This window comes from Panthera pardus, unplaced genomic scaffold, assembly GCF_024362965.1.
Source record: "Panthera pardus isolate Hobbes unplaced genomic scaffold, ASM2436296v1 HiC_scaffold_16, whole genome shotgun sequence".
Taxonomy (NCBI): Eukaryota; Metazoa; Chordata; class Mammalia; order Carnivora; family Felidae; genus Panthera; species Panthera pardus.
Window position 1 is genome coordinate 122,721,294 of NW_026526721.1, and position 21,351 is coordinate 122,742,644.

At 41.3% G+C, this 21,351-nt stretch overlaps 1 protein-coding gene across 5 annotated transcripts in view; it reads left to right on the plus strand.

Moving 5' to 3' along the window:
• The window catches only part of NMNAT3 (nicotinamide nucleotide adenylyltransferase 3), a 114,850-nt gene that overhangs the window by 57,320 nt on the left and 36,179 nt on the right, over nt 1-21,351 (plus strand). The window lies entirely within an intron of this gene.

Here is a 21,351-nt window from a genome sequence, read left to right on the forward strand (position 1 = left end):
AGGAAATGAGAAGGAATTTAAACATTCCACTACAAAAAAATCAACTAAACACAAAAGAAGACAGTAATGAAGGAAAAAGGGGGAAAAAACCATAAAGCGTTTAGGAAACAAACAGCACTATGACAGAAGTTCGTCCTTATCAGGAATTACTTTAACTGTAAATCTTTTAAACTCTCCAATCAAAAGACAGAGATTGGCAGAAGGAAAAAAATCCGTGATCCAACTATATACTATATACAAGAGATACTTTATAGCCAAAGACAACAATAGATTGAAAATGAAAGGTTGGAAGAAGATACTTCATGAAAATAATCAAATATAGCAGGAGTGCTTGTACTATTTTCAGACAATATAGACTTTAAAACAAGAAGAGTTACAAGAGACAAAGAAGGACACTGTAGAATTAGAAAGAGGACAATCCAACAAGAAGAAAGAACAATTATAAATATTTATGCACCCAAATACAGAAAGCAGCTATTAACAAACATAAAGGAAGAAATTGGTAATTAGGGACTTTAACATCCCACTTATATCAATGGATAGGTCATCCAACAGAAAATCAGCAATAAAACAGTGGCTATGAATGACATATTGGACCAGATGGATCTAACAGATATATTTAGAATATTCCATCCTAAAACCGTGGGATACACATTCTTTTCCAGTGCACATGTAATGTTCTCCAGAGTAGATCACTCATTAGTCCACAAAACAAGTTTCAACAAATTCAAAAACAATGAAGGCACACCATGCATCTGTTCTGACCATAACACTGTGAAACTAGAAATCAACCACAAGAAAAAGTCTGGAAAGAAAACAAATGCATGGAGGTTGAATAACCTGCTACTAAACAATGAATGGGTCAGCCAAGAAATCAAAGAGGAAATAAAAAAATACATGGACAAATGAAAATGAAAACATTATAGTCCAAAATCTTAGGGTGCAACAAAAGCTAACAGAGAAGATTATAGCAATACAGGTCTACCTCAAGAAACAAGAAAAATACTAAATAAACAACCTAACCTTAGACCTAAAGCAGCTAGAAAAGGAACCAAAAAAGGCCACAATCAGTAGAAGGAAGGAAATAATATAGATTACAAGAGAAATGGGTAAGATAGAAACTAAAAAAAATAAAACAGTAGAACAGATCAAGGAAACTGGGAGCTGGTTCTTTCAACAAATCAACAAAATTGATAAACCTCTAGCCAGACTCAAAAAAAAAAAAAAAGGAAAGAAGGGAGGGAGGGCGGGAGGAAGGAAGGAGAAATAACACCACAAAAATACAAAGTTATTTGTCTCCTATAAGGGATTATTATGAAAAATTATATGCCAACAAATTGAACAACCTAGAAGAAATGGATAAATTCCTAGAAACATAACCTCCCAAAACTGAACCAGGAAGAAGTAGGGAATTTGAACAGATTTAAAGTTTGAACTGATTTAAAAACAAAAAAAACTCCAACAAAGGTTCAGGACCAGACAGCTTCACAGGAGAATTCCACCAAACATTTGATTAAGAGTTAATAACTGTTCATCTCAAACTATTCCAAAAAATAAAAGGAGGAAATCTTCCAAATTCATCTGTGAGGCCAGCATTACCCTGATACAAAAACCAGATAAAGATACCCCCAAAAGAGAAAATTACAGGCCAATATCTCTGATGAGCATAGATGCAAAAGTCCTCCACAAAATATTGGCAAACTGAATTCAACAATACATTAAAAAAAACATTCAGGGGCGCCTGGGTGGCTCAGTTGGTTAAGTGTCTGACTTCGGCTCAGGTCATCATGATCTCACAGTTTGTGAATTCGAGCCCTGCATCCGGCTCTGTGCTGACAGCTCAGAGCCTGGAGCCTGCTTCGGATTCTGTGTTTCCTCCTCTCTGCCCCTTTCCTGCTCATGCTCAGTGTCTGTCCCTCAATAATAAATAAATGTTAAAAAAAAATTCTTAAAAAACAAACATTCACAACAGTCAAATGGAATTTATTCCTGGGATGCAAGGCTGGGTCAATATTCACAAATCAATCAGTGTGATACATCACATCAACAAGAGAAAGGATAAAAACCCTATCATTTCAGTGGAAGGAGAAAAACCACCTGACAAAGTACAATATCCATTCATGATAATAAAAACCTCAATAAAGGGGGTTTTGAGGGAACATACCTCTATATAATAATGGCCCTATGTGAAAAACCCACAGCTGACATCATACTCAATGGTGAAAAACTAATAACTTTTTCCCTAAGATCAAGAAAAAGACAAGAATGTCCACTGTCACCACTTTTATTCAGCATAGTACTCTAAGTCCTAGCCACAGCAGTCAGACAACAAAAAGAAATAAAAGACATCCAAATTGGTAAGGAATAAGTAAAATTTTCACTATTTGCAGATAACATAATATTACATCTAGAAAATCCTAAAGATGCCACCAAGAAAACCTGCAACTGATAAGTGAATTCAGTAAGTTTGCAGGGTACTAAATCAATATACAGAAATCTGTTACATTTCTATATGCCAATAATGAAGCAGAAGAAAGAGATATTAGGAAAACAATGCTATTTACAATTGCACCCAAAATAATGAAATGCCTAGGAATAAACTTAACCAAGGAGGTGAAGACATGTACTCTGAAAGCTATAAAACATTGATAAAAGAAACTGAAGACAACATAAATAAATGGAAAGATATTCCATGCTCACGGGTGGGGAGAACAAATGTTAAAATGTCTGTATTACCAAAGCAGTCTGAACATTTAATGCAATCCCTATCAAGTTTTTCACAGAACTAGAACAAACAATCCTAAAATTTGTATGAAACCACAAAAGACCCCAAACTGCCATAGCAATCTTGAAAAAAAAGAACAAAACTGGAGGTATCACAATTCCGGATTTCAAGACATAGAACAAAGCTCTAGTAATCAAAATAGTATGTTACTGGCACAAACAACAGACACATAGGTCAATGGAACAGAATAGAGAGCCCAGAAATAAACCCAAAATTAAATGGTTAATCTTCAACAGAGGAGGCAGGCATATGCAAGGAGAGAAAGACAGTCTCTTCAACAAATGGTGTTGGGAAAACTGGAGAGCTGCATACAAAAGAATGAAACCAGACCACTTTCTTACACCATAAACAAAAATAAAATCAAAATGGACTAAAGACCTAAATGTGAGAGACTAAAACCATAAAACTCCTTGAAGAGAGCAGAGGTAGTAATTTCCCTGACACTGGGTGTAGTAACATTTTTCTACATATGTCTCCTACAGCAAAGTACTAGAAGTTATAGCCAGAGCAATTAGGCAAGAAAAAGAAACAAAACACATCCAAATTGAAAAGGAAAAAGTAAAATTATCTATGTTTGCAAATGATACGATCTTATATGTAGAAACCCCTAAAATTTACACACACACACACACACACACACACACACAATCTTTAGAATAAATGAATTCAGCAACATAGCAGGATACAAAGTCAACATGCAAAATTCAATTATATCTATACACTAACAATGAACAATGTGAAGGTAAATTATGAAAACCATTTCATTTATAATAGCATCAAAAAGATTAAGATACTTTGGCATTATCTTAACCAAGGAGGCAAAAGACTTGTGTAATGAAAACTCAACACAGTTGCTGAAAGAAGTTATAAATAAATGGAAACACCCCATGCTCATGGATTGAGAAAAGTTATTGTTAAAAATAACTTAGGTTAAAATTTTTAACCTCCTATTAAAAAGTCAATACTTGGGGCGCCTGGGTGGCTCAGTTGGTTAAGCGTCCAACTTTGGCTCAGGTCATGATCTCGCGGTCCGCGGGTTTGAGCTCCGCGTCGGGCTCTGGGCTGACGGCTCAGAGCCCGGAGTCTGCTTCCGATTCTGTGTTTCCCTCTCTCTCTGCCCCTCCCCCGTTCATGCTGTGTCTCTCTCTGTCTGAAAAATAAACGTTAAAAAAAATAAAAAAAACAAAAAAAGTCAATACTATCCAAAGAAATCTACAGTTCCATGCATTCTCTACCAAAATCCTAATGACATGTTTTGCAGAAATAGAAAAACCCATCCTAAAATTCTTAGGAAATCTTGAGAAACCCCAAATAGCACAACAGCCTTTAAGAACAAAACTGGAGAACTCACACTTGCTGATTTCAAACTTAACTGCAGTGCTGCAATAATCAAAACAATGTGGTCCTGGCATAAAGACAGACATTTATAGTATATAGACCAAGGGAATAGAATAAAGAGCCCAGAAATGAACCCTCGCATATAGGGTCAAATGATTTTTGATAAGGGTGCCAAGATCATTCAATTGTGAAAGGTTAGTCATTTCACCAAATGGTACTGGGAAAACTGGACATCCACATGCAAAAGAATGAAGTTGGACCCTTACCTAACACCATATGCAAAAATTAAGTCAAAATGGATCTAGGACCTAAATATAAGAAAAAGAATAAAGCTCTTAAAAGAAAACATAAGATAAAATTTTAACAATGAATTTGGCAGTGATCTCTTGGATATCACACCAAAGGCATAGGTAACCAAAGGAAAAATAGACCAGTTGGACTTGGTGAAAATCTTAAAATTTTGTGTATCAAAAGACACTAACAAGAGTAAAAAGACAACCCAGAGAATAGGAGAAAATATTTGCAAATTATGTATCTAATAAGAAATTAATACCCAGAAAAATAGAGAACTCCTAAAACTTAAAACAAATGAACCAATTAAAAAATGGACAAAGGAATTGAATAGACATTTCTCTAAAGAAAATATACAAATGGCAAAGAAACACATGATAAGATGCTCAACATCACTAATCACTAGGGAAACACAAGTTAAAACTACAATAAGATTCTACCTCACACCCAGTAGGATGGCTGCTATCAAAAAAAAAAAAAAAAAAAAGAACACAATTGTTGGCGAGGATATGGAGAAATTGGAACCCTTGTGCACTGTTGATAGGAATGTAAAATGGTGTAGCCATTGTGGAAAACAGTATGGCAGTTCCTCAAAAAAGTTGAAATAGAATTTCCATATGATCCAGCAATTCCACTTCTGGTATGTACCAAAAATAATTGAAAGCAGGGTCTCAAAGAGACATTTGTATACCCTTGTTCATAGCAGTATTATTCACAGGAGCTGAAATGTGGAAGCAACCCAAGTGCCTATTGATGGATGAATAAATAATCAAAATGTGGTATATGCATACAATGGACTATTATTCACCCTCAAAAGAAAGGAAATTCTGCAATATGCTGTAACACGAATGAATCCTGAGGACATATATGCTAAATGAAATAAGCCAATCAGAAAAAGACAAATACTGTATGAGTACGTTTATATGAGAAACTTAGAGTAAATTTATATGAGAAACATTTATATGAGAATGCATAGAGATAGAAAGTAGTATGGTGGTTGCCAGGGGCTGGAGGAGGGGGAAATGGGGAAGTATTATTTAATGGGTATAAGAGTTTCAGTTTTACAACATGAAAAGAGCTATGGAGATGGACAGTGGTGATGACTGTACAACATTACGAATGTATTTAATACCACTAAACTGTTAAAAAAGGCTTAAGATGGCAAATTTTGTTATGTATATTTTACCACAATAAAAAAAACTGTCCCCCACCATACATACATAAATTAATAATTTCACTGGTGAATTCTGCCAAACATTTAAGGAAGAAATAATACTGGTTGTATACAGTCTCTTCCAGAAAATCAAAGAGGAGAGACTACTTTACAACTCCATCTGTGACTCCAGCATTACCCAGATATCAAAACCAAGCAAAGACATCACAAGAAAAGAAAGCTATATGCTAGTATCCCTCATGAACATAGATCAAAATCCTAAACAAAATATTTCTAAAAAAATCTAACAGTATATATACAGGATAATATATCAGTACCAATCTCCTCTCTTGATTGTCTCACAGATGAATGCTTAGTTTAACACCCAAAAATCAGTTAATGTAATTCATTACATTAATAAACTAAAAAGAAATATGTGATTATCTCAGTAAAGACAGTTGTCAAAAGCCAACATCCACCCCTAATATTAAAAAAAAAAGAAAGAAAATACAAAATAGCATATTAGGAATGGAAAGGAATTTCTTCAACCCAGTAAAAAAAAAACTATCTGTGAAAAACCTACTGTTAACATCTTAATGGTGAAAGGCTCAATGTTTTACCCTTAAGAACAGGAACAAGATAAGGATCTCCATGCTTGCCCCTTCTATTCAACATTGTACTGGAGGTACTGGCCAAAACAGTAAGGCAGGAAAAAGAAATAAAACCTAAAGACAACGCAGAAGAGAAAGGATAGTCTTTTTAAAAAACGGTGCTGAAACAATTGGATACACTAATATGCAAAAAAGAAAAAAAGGCACTTCAATTCATAGCTCACACCATGTGCAAAAACTAACTCAAAATGTATCATAAACTTTATTTTATATGTATATAATTTATTGTCAAATTGGTTTCCATACAACGCCCAGTGCTCATCCCAATAGGTGCCCTCCTCAGTGCCCATCACCCACTTTCCCCTCTCCCTCACCCCCCATCAACCTTCAGTTTGTTCTCAGTATTTAAGAATCTCTTATGGTTTGCCTCCTCCCTCCCTCTCTGTAACTATTTCCTCCCCTTCCCCTCCCCCCCCGGTCTTCTGTTAAGTTTCTCAGGATCCACATATAAGTGAAAACCTATGGTATCTGCCTTTCTCTGCCTGACTTATTTCACTTAGCATAATACCCCCCAGTTCTATCCACATTGCTGCAAATGCCCAGATTTCATTCTTTCTCATTGCCAAGTAGTATTCCATTGTATATATAAACCACAATTTCTTTATCCATTTGTCAGTTGATGGACATTTAGGCTCTTTCCATAATTTGGCTATTGTTGAAAGTGCTGCTATGAAGCCTAAAACTATAAAATTTCTAGAAGAAAACATAGGACAAAATCTTTGTGACCTTAGGTTAAGACTTCTCAGATGAGACCCCACAAAAAGCATACTCCAAATAGAAAAACAAACAAGTATAAATTAGACCTTATTAAAATTAAAAGCTTCCATTCTTCAAAAATGAGTACGAGAATGAAGACAAGCCATAGACTGGGAGAAAAGATTTGCAAAGCCTATATCTGATAAAAGATTGCACCTACAATATATAAGGACCTCTTAATTCAGTAATTTTAAAAAAAACAAGCAATAAAAAAATGGGGAAAATATTGGAACAGAGTCTTCACCAAAAAAATATAGAGGTATGGCAAATAAGCACATGGAGAGATGTTCAATTAAATAAGGGAAATGTAGAATAAGACCACAAATAAGAGATACCACTGCTCCCATACCAGAATGGCTAAAATTGAAAAGGCTAACCTAGAACTATGGTCAAAGACATGGAACAATTGCAAGTTTCAGTCACTGCTGGTAGGAACATGAATATGCAATGGCTATGGAAAACAGCTTGACAATTTCTTTCAAGCTAAATGTTTCCCTGCCATATGATTCAGCTGTTCCATTTCTAGGTATTTACCCAAGAGAAATTAAAGCTTCCACTCACGTGAAGACTCATGCACAAATGTTCAGAGCAGCTTAATTACAACGGCCCCAAACTGGAAACAATCCAAGCTTCCATCAACACGTGAATAAACAGGTGGTGGTTTATCCACACAGTGGAATAGTACTCAGCAACAAAAAAGAATGAACCCAAAACATAGATGAATCTCAAAATAATTATGCTGAAAGAAGCCAGAGCAAAAAAAGAGTACATATTTTATGTATTCCTTATGTAAAAAATTCTAGAAGTTACAAACTAATCTACAGTGACAGCAAACAGATTAGTAGTTGGGGGTCAGGGTGTAGCATGGGGCAGGAGAGAAGGATTACAAAATGGCACAAGGAAAACATTGGGAAGTGATACTGCATTCGTTATTTTGATTGTTGTTTTGGTTTCTTGGGTATATACATGCTAAAACATACTAAATTATACCCTTTAAATATATTTGGTTTATTGTATGTCAATTATACCTCAATAAAAAATACCAAACTTAAAAAAAAAAAAAAGATTCCACAAGGCTGCTTCAGTTATATGTAAAATGTGATAAATTCTGTAGGACATATGACCCGATTTCTTTAACAAATAAGTAGTGAGAAAGAAGAATTGGAAACTGTATAATTCAAGACATTTAAGACACATATGAAACAATACCATGTATGGACCTTATTTGAATCCTGATTCACGTCAACTATAAAATGATATTCATGCAAGACTTGGGAAAATCTGAAGACCGAGCAACTGGTTGGTAGATGTATTAAAGAATTTTTTTAAATTTACATTTATTTATTTTTGAGAGACACAATGAGACAGAGCATGAGCAGAGGAGGGGCAGAGAGACAGAAGGAGACACAGAATCTGAAGCAGGCTCCAGGCTCTGAGCAAGCGTTCAGCACAGAGCCCTATGTGGGGCTCGAACCCACGAACCGTGAGATCATGACCTGAGCTGAAGTCGGACACTCAACCGACTGAGCCACCCAGGCGCCCCAATGTATTAAAGAATTAATTTTTAAGGTCAATAATTGTTTTTGTGTTAAAATAAAAAGTGTCCTTATCTCTCAGAAAGAAAGTATATACTCTTGGTCTACCAATTCCACTTCACAAAATTTATCCTAAAGCAAGTGTGTGGGGGGAAAAAGAACATTTCTATTTGGAAGTAAGAAGAAATTTATTTCCCTGTAAATCTCTAAACAGTGCGTGGAGTAATGTTCTTTTCGGGATATATACCCTCTGCTTGACTTGATAGAAACATCTGTTTGACTCTTAGCCACTAAATGCCTTTTCCTGCCAACCTTGACTCATCAGAAATGCCCCCTGGCTTCATGGGTGTTGTCTTTGCTGTGAGGCTCATCAGGGTAGAGTATGCGGTCTGCATTGTAGAATGTGTCACTTCACAGACAGGTATCTTCATCTGTACTATTTGGGGGACATAAGCATCCCTTGATGTAGTTGCAGACTCTCTTTTTGCTGCATGGGAAGGAAGGCTCTGGCATGGTCCAGCGAGGTGTCAGAGAGTGTTCCTGATCTCCCAAGATCATGGTAACCACAGAATGCATGGATAACCTATCATGGATATATTATGTGTATTATATGTGATTTCTATCAATCGGGGTATTTGTGAGTGGAGGGGCCTTGGTTATGAATGACCTCAAGCACTTTCTTTTCTTTATTCTCAGTCATTCTTCTATGCAAAGTACTTGGTCACTTTTGAAAGTCCAGAATGGAGTCCCCTGCTTGTGTTATTGAATGTTATACATTCGGCTGACACCTTTCAACATCCCACAGATGTTTACAGCGTCTTATCCAGACCGGCACTGTTGCCGGAGATAGAATTGATTAAATTGCATGCCCTGCCCAACAGGAATGCATGAGTAGCCTAGGTCACCTGAGGAATTTTACCTCTGTGGGATAGGACTGTCTGCTTCCCTTAGACAGTGAGACGCATGGTAGCAGGCGACTGTGGCACTTGGTAAAAAGGAGGGGCCTTTCCCACCTGGCATGTGGGGGAGGCCTCTTGGGGGAGATGACACCCAAGGCTTGGGGAACATGAGAGACAGTTTAGGGGGCATTATGGACAGAGAAAGGAGTATGGGTAAACACAGCAGTGGAAGAGAATCACATTCCAGCATATGGGAGGGAGAGGAGGCTGACAAAGCAGGGAGGACCCAGGTCTTGGAGAAAGGAACTTTCCTGCCACCTTGAGGGGTGTGTGGTGTGGATTTCCTTTCTGTGCTCAGTCAGGCCTCATCTCCTACCCACACCCCCAGTCACTGGCAGCAGGTGCCAAAAGCCAGCAGATCTATGCACCAAGCCATAACCCGACCCCGGTGATCTCTCCAGGGACATATATTCAAACAGTGCCTTCCCCCTCAATCAGAATCGGCTCACGATTAAAGCTGGATGAAAATCTGGCCCTACAGCTGACTTTCTTTTTTCACAAAGAAAAGTGAATGTCCCTTCTGTTGGTATATTTTCACTAAGGCAGCTCACAACTGTAATTTGATATTGCATGCATATAAATTGGATTAAACTAGCTAAAGCATTTGTTTAGTACCTTTAAGGAGAAATGAACAGCGTCTCTAACGGCTTTCTGCTTGGAGCTCTTTCCCCTTTCATAAGCGTCCCTTCTCCAAGCTGCATTTGTCCTTCCTTTGTTTCCTTCATCCTGCTTCTCCCCAAACAATAAAACCTTACAAACCAACAGAGGCAATACAGCAAAACTTCTATCTCTAGTCCTGTGATAACACAGGATAACCCCTTCTTCACGATGAGAAAAGTATCCATTAGATGAAACTTAGCTCTGTGGATTTTCATTGTTTATACACTGACAGTCATATGAGCCCAGAGGAGAAAATGTTGAACCAGCTCTTATTTCACACTCCTTTACTTGAGAGAATGTTTGGGAACAAGAGATAGGCTAGTATGAATGTGTGAGGCCAGTGGACGTTATTTATAGTGTGGTCCTTTAACCTTAGGCACTTCCTGCTTTGTACCACATGTCATGTGGGGCTCTCGCAAAGAAGATTCTCGGAGGCTTGATGGATGAATTTGAGTAGTGGGGGTGACTGGTTTTAAAAAGTTCATTTGGGATTTTTATTCTTAGTTTGCTGATTTTTGACAGAAATTATGCAGCCCGACATATGACTAGTCAACGCCATCAGACACACCTACAGCATTCATTGAATATATTAAGAACCCGAGCCTGCATTTCTTTTGAGATGTTGGATGTATTCCCAGATGTAAGTTGTTGTTTTCCCAACATGTAGTCACAAACTTACTAATGGAGGTTGAATTAAATTTAAATTCTGTTTTCTATTACTTAGAGGGTTTATTTCTAGGCAATAGGATTTGGCCGTTGGCCTACATTTCCTATACTTCAATAACAGCCACTTGTATGTCTTTTTTCAAATCAAAATTTCTTTCAGTTTAATTAAACTTACTCATTTAGCGACTGTTCACCTGTTTGTTTTAACAGATGTACATCTCCCTTACTATTTGCCAGGGAGTAAGTGCATTACATGGACTCATTTAAGCTTCATTACTGCCCTCCAAGGTGGGTACCGTTACTCTCCCTGTTTTACAGATGAGCAAGTTGATGCTCAGAGAGATTGAGTCACCTGCCCAGGGTCACACAGCCAGGAAGCAAGACAACCAGTCTGCCCCACAGTGTGTGCCCGTAACCACATCATGTTGCCTCAGTCATTCCACGTGTTTCTTGAGTACCTGCCTATGCTGGAAACTTGCTAGATGAAGAGACAACATGGGCACAGAAGTGGTCCCTGTGCTCCTGGGGGAGTGCCTTAGTCATTCAGGCTGCTAGAAACAAAAATATCATAGATGGGGTGGTTTGCAAGCAAACCAAATACATTATTTTTAGCTTATTTTTAGAGTGCACGTGTTCACGTAGGGGAGGGACAGAGAGAGAATCCCAAGCAGGCTCTGTCTGCACTGTGAGCAAAGAGCCTGATGCAGGGCCCAATCCCACAAAATGTACCCTGAGATCATGATCTGATCCCAAACCAAGATTTGGCCGCTTAACCGACAAGCCGCCTAGGTGCCCCAAATACATTTATTTCTATAGTTCTAAAGGCCAGAAGTCTGCTCTCAGGGTGCCTGCAGGATCCGGTTCTGGTGAGAACTCTTCCAGATTGCAGACAGCTGACTTCTCATTGTACTTGCACAGGGTGGATGGCAGAGAGAGGAAGCAAGCTCTCTTGTGACTCTTATCAGAGTGCTAATCCCATTCATGAGAGCTCTAGACCCATGACCTCATCTAACCCCAGTTACCTCCCAGAGGCCCCCCCGCCTCCTAATGCCATCACATCAGGAGTACAGTCTCAACTAAGAACTGGGAGGGGGTGTCACAAGCATTCAGTCCATAACAGGGAGGCAGACATTAATCAAATCCCACAGTCAGAAAATTACTCAGATGACTGACAGGAAGCTCTGATGTTCTCGGTATGAACAGTGAGGCAGTTCAACGTAGTAAGAAATCAAGGAAAGTGTGTGGGTATGTAAGGACTGAGTTAAAGAAGAATAATGAGGCACTTTTTAAGTTAAAAGTGAGGTTGGCTGGGGTCAGAGGATGTAGGGTATTCTTGGCATAGAAAGGTGGATGTGCAGGGCACCTGGGTGGCTCAATCGGTTGAGCATCTGAGTCTTGATTTCGGCTCAGGTCATGATTTCACTCATGAACTGCAAGATCATGACCTGAACCGAAGTCAGACGCTCAACCAACTGAGCCATCCAGGTGCCCCTGAAATAGTACTTTTGATAAGAGACCCTGAAGAGAAGGTGACAGATGTGGAAGGTTACCAGAAGGTAAAGTTGGCCTGATACTGGATTGGATCTGATGGGGAGAGTGTGCCACTCACCAAGAAAGAAAGAGTCCTAGATATGGACCAGACTTGAGCAAAGGCAAGTTCAGCTTCAGACATGCTGGGTGGAGAGACCTGTGAACGACCGTGGGAAGGTGGTGATTAGAGCCAGAGAAGACAGGCCTGGATGCAGACATTGGCAAGTCACTTGTAGCTAAAACAGGCAGATGTCCACAAGGGTGAATGAGATCAAAGAGCAGGAGGATTACAGAGGGAGGTAAGCCCTGAGGGGCTGTAGCATTTTGCAGCCCCACAAAAGAGAATGAGCTTGCAAGGGAGCCCAGAAGACTGAGGAGCAGGAAGGAACCAGAGCAGTTTTGGTCACAAAAGAAAGAGAATGCTCGGCACCTAATACTACTAGGAAGTCAAGTTAGATGAAGACTGAAAACCCGCATCTGTGGGCTTTAGCAGCATGCAAATAATTGTCTGTGAGGATGCTTTTACTGACATGGTACCATTGACTTGGAGAGAATGAGAGAGGAGAACCGGGGACACTTGCAGGAATGGCCAGGTCTGGGTGAAGTGGGGTTTGTGCAGGAGCAAGGAGGGATTATTTGGAGTTAAAGTCTGAGAGAGTAAACGGACTAGCCACCCTGAAGGGAGCATGTGTGGCCTGTCCAAGGTGGGGTTGCCATACCTTCTGATTTTGTGAGGGAAGCTGCAAATATGAATATTCATGTGTCAAAGATTATTGATTGTTGCAATGCTTGTGATTTTAACATATGGGAAACTAAACATTCAAGTGTAAACAGATATCCAACTCTAATAAATAGGTTCCTTTTCCCCAAAGTCTCAGAGTAGCAATTCCAAAACTACTTTCTTTGTATCCTAGAATTAAGTGTTAAATAAATATCTTGTGGATAATCGAAATCAGGTTTCTGTAACAAACACAACGGAGTTACAAATATAGACAGAAGAAACATAGAAATACCCTAGTGATGTGACATTGGAATGGAAGGTATTACTGTGACTTCATGGATATAAACGATAAGATAGGTAGAAAGACAGACATGTCTGTCAGTATATATGCAGACACACATACATCTATATCTTATTCCTATCTGCTGAGAGGGTCTACAGACAATTATACCCCAGTAGCAATAGTACAACCTAGCATTCTAATCTCAGTTTCTTTTTTTTTTTTTTTATGTTTATTTTTGAGACAGAGACAGAGCATGAGCGGGGGAGGGGCAGAGAGAGAGAGAGAGAGAAGCAGAATCTGAAGTAGACTCCAGGCTCTGAGCTGTGAGCACAGAGCCTGACACGGGGCTTGAACTCATCAACCATGAGATTATGCCCTGAGCCAAAGTCAGACTCTCAACCGACTGAGCCACCCAGGCGCCCTGCTAATCTTGGTTTCTACATACCATTCTGTATCAAAAGGGCTCTTTGGAAAAATGGTTGGTTCTGGGGCTGGTGCAGGGAAAGTCTAAGATGAACCTGGAATATCTTGCAGAACCAAAAAATAAGAATGTGCTCAAATAATGGGGACATAGCAAAAGCACACAGGAGCCAGCTTGAAGGAGTTCCCACTGATAAAATCTAGGACAATTTGAGCATAAAAATAAATAAGGAAGTAAAGGATTATAACTCATTGAATACAGTCCATTAACCTAAACTGGTATAAATCAACTTACTAAGTTAGTTAAATGAACAAACAGATAAAGGGAGAGACAAGAAAGCTTTTTCTTACAGTCGAATGCCAACTAATAAACAGAGAAGGAATGATAGAGCCAGAAAATCACCATTTGGCAACCACATAATAAGCAACGGAAGCAAGAATCGTTAATGGGTTCTAAACTAGTGGGTTGAAATAAGATATTTGCATACCCACAGAGTAACTCCTGACAATAGACTCGTTAATCAGAAAGGGAAAAAATCATAACTTTACAGCAGAGAAATCCAGCAGATACCATCTTCACCCAATGATCAGAGCTGACATCGGCAGGACAGGATGTAATGACGGGGTGTTTCCTGACCTGATGTACGGAGGGCAAACCGTCGCCATTGCTGTGTTGTTCCCGCCACAAGTGCACAGCCTTAGTCTCCTCTAGAGGAAACGTGGCACAAAGCTAAAAGCAAGAAGCAGGCTACAAAATAACCGGCCTGTATAAAATGTCGGTGTCACCACGGGCAGACTGAAGAGCTATTCTAGATGGAGGAGGAGCTAAAGAGACAGGATAACTGAATGCAGTCTACAGATCATGGGTTGACTGATTATTGCTACAATAGACACCAGTGGAAATTTCGTGACACATGAATTGGATCTGTAAGTTAGCTAACAGTATTGTGTTGATGTTAACTTCTCGATTTGTATGATTTTATTGTAGTTATGTGAAAGGATGCTTTTGTTTCAAGGAAACATGCTGGGGTGCCTGAGCGTCTGACTTTGGCTCAGGTCATGATCTCGCTGTCTGTGGGTTCAAAGCCCCACATCGGGTTCTGTGCCCACCGCTCAGAGCCTGGAGCCTGCTTCCGATTCTGTGTCTCCCTCTCTCCCCCTCCCCTGCTCGCACTCGCACTTGCGCTCTCTCTTAAAAATAAATAAACATTTAAAAAAATTAAAGGAAATAGCTAAGTCTTTAGGGACACAGGGACACCATGTCTGCAATTTACTCATCTGGTTCAGAAAAAATATACGTGTGTATGTGGAGAGAGGGAGGGAGAGAGGGAGGGAGGGAGGGGGAGAGAGAGGGTGAGAGGCAAAGCAAATGTGATAAATATGACCATCGGGGAATCTGGGTGAAGTGTGTATCAAAATTGTTTGTAATATTCTTGGTATTTTTCCTTAAGCCTGAAATTACATCAGAATTAAAAGGTCTTTTTTAAAAAAACTCTAAAATATTAAATACTGACTCATTAAAAATAAAAAATAATTACATTGTGTGGACCAAATAAGACATGCCTGCCATGGGCGGCAGATTCAGGCTGCAGTTGACTGATTTTCAGCCTGTTTGGTGGTGTTCTGTGGGACAGGGACTACAAGTCCAGGCCCAGGTGGACAGACTGGCCCTAGGCTGCTGCTCTGTTGTAACGGGGGTGGACAGACAGGGCAAAGGTAGAGATGCCCCTTGTGGTTTCCCTCACCTTCCAAGATAAGGGGCATGGTCCCCAGCTGAGAGTGAGGGTTGCGAGGAACTCAGAGGCTTGAGGAGGGAAGATGGTGGGTGTGTGGTAGGAGACCACCTGGGCCAGAACCTCACCTTCGTGCAAGGCGTGTGGCTAGTCAGCAATGCAAGAGGCCCCAGGGGTGGCTTTTCCCAGCCGCTTTTGGTTGCTCTGTGGCAACCACAGAGAAAGAAGGTAGCTGGGTTCAGCCGGGGAAGGAGTTGGCTACCTGGATGTGATGGTGGAATGCAGAGGCGTGGGGCTTCAGGTATTGCCATGAGCATCCTTGAAAGGACTGACCTGGGATCTCGAGTGATCAGAACTGAAATGCAGAAGGAGAGGGGAGAGAGGAGGCAGGCAGGGCAGGGTGAAGAGTGACTGGAGATGCCAGCAAGGTGGATGTGCAGTCTTATCAGATATGGTAGAATCCACGGCTGCCAAGGAGAGCAGAAGGAACAGATTAGTGACTGTAGCCATCTTGGGGGGTTACAGGGCCCAGTGCATAAAGGAACCTGGAGTGGCTTCAGTGTACAGAGGAGAACACTTTGCTAATGAGGGGGCAGAGAGCCAGTGTGTGAGGTTGTCCGTGTGGACTTGGAAATTGCACCGCAGTAGTGGCCAGATTGTAGATGGAGAGGATCACATCGTGCCAAGTGCAAAGGCCGAAGTATGACCATGGTTTTACAGATTGGTAGATAGAAGCTAAAGGGGCAGGGGGACCATGAACCCTCAGTGAAGAAGGAGATGCCAGGGAACGTGCCATTACAGAGGGCAGAGTGGAAGAGTCCGGGCAGAGTGGGCAGCTGAGTCAGGGTGTGAAAATAAAGAACCTTGTGAAAATGACCACGAGCTAGAAGAGAAGAGCCTTATAATGTGCAGACCTCTGAGCACAGAAGGATTTTATGGAGATGAAGTTACTTCCTGTCCTACTCCTGAGAGCCTGTGGCTGAGATGGGGCCGGGGGAGGGGGAGGTGAGAAGGGGTGCTTTAAGCCCAAGAGTAACAGAGGGTGTCGCATGCCATGGTGACGGTGTACATGCAAGGGCTGGAACACAGACATTGGTCAGGGGTCAGAGGGTAGTGTCGTCCTTCTCTCTACAGACAGCGAAACTGAGGCTTGGGGAGGTTGTCGATGCCACAGCTAATACGTGAGGAGCTGGAGCCTGCACCCAGACTTCAGCCTCCAGGGTGGTGTTCTCCCCTCCCCGTGCTGCAGACATGTAGCGGCAGGCTTTTTCAAGGCCTCAGCAATAGCAGGTCTCAAACCCAGATCTGGTGAGAGCAGAAAGTGTGGCTGGCCTAGCTGGAAGTGGGAAGGGGTCCAGGCTTGACCTTGGAGTCTGGAATGTGGACTTTAAGGCGAAGGGGACTCATTCAAAGTCTTAACAAGGTGGCCAGCAGATGTCTAGTAGGTGAAGCCTCGGCCATGGAAGGAAGCTTGGCACAGGGCTTCCCAGGTAAAGTGGCTGCTAGAATACTCTTGGCTGCCTGCACCTGGGTAGCTCAGACTGCTATCCCACACCAGGACTGCTGACTGAGACTTCGGGCCCTCTTCACCAAGGCCAGCACGACCTTGGGGGCAAGTGCACAGCCCTGCACAACTCCTGGCAGCAAGGTGGCCCAGGGTGCGTTTCCCACCTTTTTGTGAGACCTTGTCACGTGCCTGGATAAGATTCCTCCCTCCTGGCTGTTACTTGCCTGCTCATCTGGAAACTACCATATAGGGAAATGACTTCTTCTGAGTGAACTCTTGCTAGCCCTGAGCACTCGTCTGTTTTTCTGAGCACTCAGAAACTGCAAATGGTAGGCTCTGTTACCTGATTCTGCTCAGATTTGGATTCACGGTCCCCAACTACAGTCCAGAGTTCATCCTCTGTGCTTCTCCTATGACTGACTAAACGGATGCCTAGTTTTCTAGACACATGGGACAGAAGTGGGTGCAGACCTGCTCTCAGCCAAATCTCTGCCCCAGCCTAGGTGGGATCCAGGAGACCTGCCTGTGCCTGGCAGCCTGCCAGGCAGGACACAGACTCCTCCCAGCCCTGCCTGCTACCCAGCCACTCAGCCCCGACTTGTTTCCAGGTTCCGGGATTCTCATCCCTATTGCTGCTTTCCCTTGGATGCCACAACCCACAAGAGCAAGCACTGCAGAGTAGTGAGCCATAGAGGGGACACTGCTCCCTTCCCTGTGACCATGGGGTCGCAGAAAGAGCACTGGCTTTGAAGTCGGCCTTGGTAGCATACCCACTCACTAGTGCATGACCTTGAGCAATTTATTTCACCCCTCCAACCTGTGTGTCTTCCGCTGCAACAGGGGAGTAACATCTCCTAACTTTGCAAGGTTGTTTGTCATAAGGCTTAAGTGAGATGGTGTACGTTGGGAGCCTGGTGCACGCGACCCGTCCGGTACACGTCTGGTCTCCCCGCCTGCATCCTGAGCAGGCCTCAACCCAGCTCTGGCTTCAAGCAGTTCCTGTTCCCGTGGCCACGACCAGACAGGTTAACATAATATTCTCATATCTATGCATAGGGGTGAGAAAACCACAAAACAGTTTCTCCTGTTTTCTTTAGCCCTTCCTTGATACTTTATGATGTTATTTCCTAACGATCCTGCCCCACATGTTTGTGGCATCCCAGATTAAATTGCATCGTAAAGATAACAACCCAGTTGAAAGCCTTGTCCTTTTTTTTCCCTTTGGACAACCTTGAGGAGGGGAAGAGTATTTTTTATGGCTCCCAGGTTTTCCTCCCAGCGACTTGCATTTTAAATTGGAGCCTATTTACTGCAATATCATTTACACCAGCAGTTTTCTGTGTTAAATAAAAATATCTGATCGGCATCCACTGTGATGCCCATCACTTTCGCTACCCTTGTGACTCTGGTTTTGATTCTCTATTACACAGTGAATATAGAGAGAATTAAATGCATCATGATGATAAGGTGGCACACTACAGTTAAGGGGGGTAATGGGGAATTAAGCTCTAATAATTTTATTTAAGGCAGTGACAGCCCCAGTCTGGGGTCTTCTGGGCTTTAGGAGATACCGTGAGAGCAGGAGTAAATATTATATAAGCTCAGCATGTTGCTTTAATCTTGGGCTCACACAGACGTTTATTAATCAAATAGAGTGATTTTAATATATATTCATGGGCAGTTCTCCAGCCTGGCCTGAAAAACTGTTTATTTTCACATTTCTAATTTACAAGATTTTTCTAGAGGAGATAGATTTAAGAATGTTGAATTATTCCAGCAATTGTTTTGAACCAAGATAATTTTTTTCTTTCTCATCTGAGGCCTCAAGGGCTTGAGGGCCACACAAGTGTTACATTCCAAACTCTTTCAAAAGGAGGTTACTTTTCTGATTTAGTAACAAATCAGCATTTCTTTATGTGTCTACCCGGAGACATGGCTTAAAAGAAACCAATCCCGCGAGGGTCTCTGAGGGGGCAGTTTCCCTGGCAGATACCCTCGCACCAGACTCGGCCATGCCAAGTTAGGGGTGAATAGCAGTGAATGTGCTTTATATCAAGCCCCTCAGACATTTTTCTCCTTCCCATTCCACCTTACTACTGCACATACACAGAATGCTGTGAAAAATGGGAACCATTACCCGTGCCTTCGTAAACTAGAAGACACTTCTAGAAGACTCTTCTTCCCCCATTTTTCCATCCCCATCTCCTTTCCCCACAACCAAATACAAAATGAAAACAGAGTAATGGTTTTTGTTTCATTGTTTGCTTATTTAGTGTTTACTCTGTCTCATTCCTCAAAGAGTTGAGGTTACAGGTCACATATCCGATAGAGGACTACTATCTACATAAAGAATTCTCAAAATTTAACAATAAAAACCCCAACAGTCCAGTTAGGAAATGGGCAAAAGACACCCAAGAGACACTTAACTAAAGAGGATATACAGATGGCAGATAATAAGCACATGAAAAGATATTTAAAACATTAGCCATAGGAGAATGCAACTTTAAAACCACAACGAGGTATTGCCACACGCCTATTACAAAGGCTTAAATTTAAAAAAAAAAAAATGACACTGAATGCTAGAAAGGATGCAGAGAAACAGGACCACTCATAATTGCTGGTGGAAAAGTAAAATGGCACCAACACTCTAGAAAACAGGTTGGCGATTTTTGTAAAACTAAACATGCAACTACCATATACCCAGCAGACGCACTCGTGAGCATGTATCCAGGGAAGGGAAAACTTATTTTTCACACAAAACCCATACACAGGTGTTCATTACAGCTTCCTTTATATGGCTAAACACCGGGAAAACCTCCAGGTGTCCTTCAAGGGGTGAATAGGTACACTGTGACACATCCGTACCAGAGATTATTATTCAGTAATAAAAAGAAACCGTCCACACAACACCTTTGATGAATCTCCAGGGAGTAATGCCGAGTGAAGAAAGCCAGTCCTAAAAGGTTACATATTCTGTGATTCCATTTATATAGCATTCTTGAGATGGCTAACTTCTATGAATGAGAATACATTCGTGGTTGCCAGGGCTTAGGGATGGGGCTTGAGAGGAGGGAAGTGGGTGTGGTTCCAAATGGACAACTGAGGGCTGTCTGTGCTAGGGGAACTATTATGTGGCTCCACCATGGTGGTGGTGGGTAAATGAAGCCTAAGGATGTGATGGAATTTCATGGAACTAAATACACACAAATCAAATGAGTGCATGTACAACTGGTAAAATGTGAAAAAGATGGGTGGATTCTAGCGATCCCCACGTCCTGCTCGTGATAGGCTACTATAAGGGAGCAAGAAGTTACCATGGGGGGAGACTGGATGAAAGACATATGGGATTGCTCTGTATCATTTCTTAAACTGCATATAAATCTACAAGGATCTCAAGATAAGTTTAATTAAAAACTCAAAACAAGAATTGAAACAAGATATGTATTGATAGTAATAGAAGGACAGGAGGGCTAAGTGAGGAAGGGACACTATCCATCAGTGGACTTCTTCCATGTGGAGAATAGGGGTTCAAACAGAGTCACATCATCCTCAAGACATTCCTGTGACTATTAATATTCCCATTTACAAGATAAGGAAACCTGAGGCCTGGAGAAGTAACACGTTTTGCATGAGACCTCCCCAGCAAGTAAAGGACAAAGCTCCAATCTCTCAGAATGCAAAACCAGTGCTCTTAACATCTCCCCCATCTTTGCAGCAAACCCTTATTGTCTCTGCCTGCTGCTGCTGCCACACCAACCGTCAGGCCTAACCTTTAGCCCCTGAGGTGACAGCCCCCCCCCCCCCATATGCCAGGACCGGCAACCATCTTTGTCTTTCAAACAGGAAGCAAAGATTATTCAGAGTCAGACACAAGCATTTGCCTTCTTTGCTAAGCAGATCATAAAGAGAACTCATGCAAAGAGCATTCGGAAAACCCAGGCCCAAATCCAATAAAACAGTTAAGTAACACTCCCAACAGTACAAAGGGCATTAATTAAAACAAATTGAAAAGATGTGTCTGTATAAATATTTTTGAAGACAAGGCTGTCGAGAAGGAGTTAGACCTTGGGGAGATTTATGAGTTACTGATAATTATAGGGGAAATAAATCTTAGGAAGACAAAATCACTTAAGAATAGATTTTGTAAACTAATGAGATCGGTTCCTTCCAGCTGGTGGATGGGAACAGCGTGGAAAGTTCAGGGGGCTGGGAACAGGGCAGAAGCCAGGACGAGGGAAGAGAGACCCTTCTCTGAGTATACCTTTTTTTATAGTCTGACTCAGAACCTTGGAATCCCATACCAAAAAAACTAAATGTATAGCAAAAGTCAACCTGGAGGAGAG